This window comes from Austrofundulus limnaeus, unplaced genomic scaffold, assembly GCF_001266775.1.
Source record: "Austrofundulus limnaeus strain Quisiro unplaced genomic scaffold, Austrofundulus_limnaeus-1.0 Scaffold262, whole genome shotgun sequence".
NCBI lineage: Eukaryota > Metazoa > Chordata > Actinopteri > Cyprinodontiformes > Rivulidae > Austrofundulus > Austrofundulus limnaeus.
Window position 1 is genome coordinate 255,392 of NW_013952664.1, and position 4,537 is coordinate 259,928.

Below are 4,537 nucleotides of genomic sequence, written 5' to 3' on the forward strand. Positions count from 1 at the left end.
TTTTACTTAAATCACTGACGTTGGCTTTTAGTGCTAAGTTAAGTAAAAAAATATTAAGAGTTTTTGAAGGTAAATTATCTGTTCACAGAATTTGAAGGCGAACATTTGTGTTAAGCCTGATTAGAGACACCGTCTTCCATGAAGGATTTTAATATAAGTCGCCACTTCAACACGTTGCACAAAGCTAAATGAGACATTTATTGAACATAAACAAAAGCAACTTTTTTAGAACTATGTAGAATTCTGCACCTAAGTGTTTTCTTTTTGTTTGCTTCAATTTTTTATTCGTATATTAAAATATGACTGCTAAACACGCATTTGAACATGAAATATGTTAAGTTACCACACTGTATGTTGGTTTAATAAACATATACATAAACACTTTAAATGGCAGTTTTATTACATGTGGGTGAATGTGCAGAGGCATGTGGCCCTCTCGTAGTGTCAACAAAGAATTGTGGCCCCTTCCATCCTTTAAGTTTCCCATCCATGAGTTTTGGATTTGTTTATGTACAGCGGGTAAAATAAGGATTGAACACGTCACCATTTTTCTCAGTACATATTTTACTAGAGGTGCTAATGACATGAAATTTTCACCAGATGTCGGTAACAACCCAAGTGATCCATACATACAAAGAAATCAAACCATAAATGTCCAGAAATGAAGTTAYTTGTAATAATGTGGAATGGCACAGGGAATAAGTATTGAACACATGAAGAAAGGGAGGTGTAAAAAGGCATGGAAAGCCAAGACACCAGCTGAACTCTCTCAGTAATTAGAAAGCAAGCCTGCCCCTTGTCAGTGCAAGTTAATATCAGCTGGTTCAGTCCCAAATGATGGCCAGGTATCACACAAGAACCATCTGATGATGGGTAAAAGTAAAGAGCTCTCTCAAGACCTTCACAACCTTATTGTTGCAAAGCATAATGATGGCATCGGTTACAGAAGAATGTCTAAACTTCTGAAGGTTCCAGTGAGCACTGTTGGGGCCATAATTCAGAAGTGGAAAGAACATCATTTCACCATAAACCGACCACRACCAGGTGCTCCTCACAAGATTTCTGACAGAGGAGTGAAAAGAACTATCAGAAGAGTTGTCCAAGAGCCAAGGACCACTTGTGGAGAGCTTCAGAAAGACCTGGAATTAGCAGGTACGTTTGTTTCAAAGAAAACAATAAGTAATGCACTGAACCACCATGGCCTGTATGCACGCTCACCACRCAAGACTCCACTGCTGAAGAAACAGCATGTTGAAGCTCCTTTAAAGTTTGCTGCACAACATTTAAACAAGCCTGTGAAATACTGGGAGAATATAGTCTGGTCAGATGAGACCAACATTGAACTGTTTGGATGCCAGAATACACATCATGTTTGGAGGTCAAATGGCACTGCACATCAGCCCAAAAACACCATACCAACAGTGAAGTTTGGAGGTGGGAACATCATGGTGTGGGGCTGTTTTTCAGCATATGGTACTGGCAAACTTCAAATAATTGAAGGAAGGATGAGTGGAAAAATGTACAGAGACATTCTTGATAAAAATCTGCTTCCATCTACCAGGATGATGAAGATGAAACGTGGCTGGACATTTCAGCAAGACAATGAGCCCAAACACAAAGCCAAGGAAATTCTCAGTTGGTTTCAGAGAAAGAAACTAAAGCTGCTGGAATGGCCCAGCCAATCACCTGACCTGAATCCAACAGAAAATCTATGGAAAGAACTAAAGATCAGAGTTCATAGAAGAGGTCCACGAAACCTTCAAGATTTGAAGACTGTTTGTGTGGAAGAATGGGCCAAAATCACACCTGAGCAATGCATGCCACTAGTTTCTCCATACAGGAGGCGTCTTGAAGCTGTCATTGACAACAAAGGCTTTTGTACAAAGTATTAGATAAATTTCAGTGAGAGTGTTCAATATTTTTTCCCTGTGCCATTCCACATTATTACAAATAACTTCATTTCTGGACATTTATGGTTTGATTTCTTTGTATGTATGGATCACTTGGTTTGTTACCAAATCTGGTGAAAATTTCATGTCATTAGCGCCTCTAGTAATATATTTACAGAGAAAAATGGTGACGTGTTCAATACTTATTTTACCCGCTGTACAGACCCTTTGTGTATTTTATTAATGCTACATAAGTAAATTTTATTTCTACAAATAAGAACTTGGATTTATAACCAAACTGACCTTTGAACTGAACATTGAGGTGTTGAGTAATTGTCACCAATGATTCTGCATTATTGTGACTTGACTTCCTGCAGTCAGCACATACAGAAGGCAGAAAAGTGCTTCCTCAGGACTCCCCGATCCCATGACTTTCTGCCAGAGCGTTTACTGCCACATTAGTGATTTCATACATATGCTAAGCCCTGCCTGTGGCTTAGCCTGTGCTCTCTGCGGAGAAGTGGAACAGACGCCTGAGGGAGCAAAGTCAACAATTAGATGTCTCAAAAAGAACATTTCAATCCCCGAGGTCAACTTGGCAAGCGAGCGCTGTTTTTTTTCCTCATGAGGCACGGTTTTTATTAACTCCATTGGCTGATGCCGAATGAGGAATCTCTGCCTCGCTGCAGGGATCCGCTCACAGACTTACCGTGGGCGTATTTATTATTTGCTCCTGTAGGCGAAAGCACGATCAGATGCTCTAATGTTGTATTGATGGGGATAATTACCTGCTCCTGGAACTGTTAGAGCAAAAGGAGGGAGAAGGGTTTGTCTTTAGACAAGCTGTTTGGGCTGCTTGTTGATGATAAACTAGACTTCAGTGTTCTTAAAGAAAAAGCAAATCCCAAGAATGAATTCTGAGAAGACAGTGAGTCAAGAGAGCTGCAGAGATGGCGTCATTATTGGCCCAAAAAAATAAAAAAATAAAACATGAATGGAAAGTGGAAATTGAGCGAATACACTTCAAAAGAGGTAACCTTGGATGTAATCAAAGCTACATTGCATTGGTCAAAGAAAAATCAAAGGAGAAGTAAAAAGTTAATAAAGTAAAAAGGGGGCAAAAATCAAAGAGTCCTGATTCTGTTTTTCTTTTATAGAAACAACCTGATCAAATAAACTGGACACTGTGAGGATGGGTTTACAAAGGCAGTTAATTAGCAAGGTAGGGAAACGTGATTCTGGAATTAGCTTCTTATTTTAGTGGGGGAAAATCTGCTTCCCCAGTGTTATCTCTGTGACAGTAATGACTAGTTAGCTCTGGGCTATGGCAGCTCAGGCCAGAGGGTGTTCACATAATTTACACCTTCCAAAAACCACTAATTCTGCATTTTCCCCCAGCTTTAATTCAAGAAAAGTTCCACGAAATATCGCCCACTTCTGCCGACAAATACAGAGCATTTTGACCCGGCTCCCGCAGGTCTGCACAGCTTCTACGGCGGTAATGGTTATTGTTTTGAAGCTGGGACTCTCTGGGGCTGTTTTGGGCATTCATGAAAGTGAAGTTGACAAGCGGCTTTGCCTGCAAGCAGCTTTTCTAATCTGACCTTTTAACCTCACAATATATAGGGACTCATGCCCATTTCTCCTCGAAGCTTTGTTTTGTTCCAATAGTTCTGAATGAAATACAGACCTGTTTTGGACTGGACGTAAAAAGAAATCTCTCCTGGCATTTTTAGCCCTATTACTACAACCTAGAAGTTGCACAAGCCATGCACTGCTTTTATGCAACATCTGGTAAAAACTATTAGACTCCTGATCAAAATTTTAAGATCACTTGGAAAATGGCAAGAATTCATATTATGCTCTGTTGGATTGTAATAAAGTTCTATAGAAATGGGAGTGAGACAATATTCTTTTTGTATCTCGAAGCTCTACTTAGAGCTATTTTACAATCCAACAGAGCAAAATGTGAATTCTTGCCACTTTTTAGGGTTAAATCTTTGATCATGAGTGTGTATTTTAAACCTTACAATGTTATTTTGTTGTTATGAGGGTGGTAATACACTTTCTACCAAGATTTGTTCACATTCCAAAATTTATCAGCATGGTCAAGTTGTGAATTTGCTGGTGGAATAGTCTAGAAATAACATTCCACTTTTAACCCCACCAGTTCTGGATTAGTCACCTGAAGAGCATCTATGTGACATCAGGGAAGGAAAAGTCAGCTAATGCAAAAATCTTGCTATTTCGCATGTTTAAAGTTGTCAAGTAACCGTATTTTCAATTCAAAATACTTTATTGATCCCAAAGGGAAATTACTTAATTGTTTATTTCTAGCCTGGYAAAAACCAGCCCGTTTTCCTACGCTTTGCTAGTTTAAAACTGTAGTGATTACACTACACCTTCTCATAATAAAAATTATAAGTAAATTCACGGGTTCTTCTTATTTTCGGTAATACAGCGGGTAAAATAAGTATTGAACATGTCACCATTTTCTAGAGGTGCTAATGACATGAAATTTTCACCAGACGTCAGTAACAACCCAAGTGATCCATACATACAAAGAAATCAAACCATAAATGTCCAGAAATGATGTTATTTGTAATAATGTGGAATGGCACAGGGAAAAAGTATTGAACACACTTACT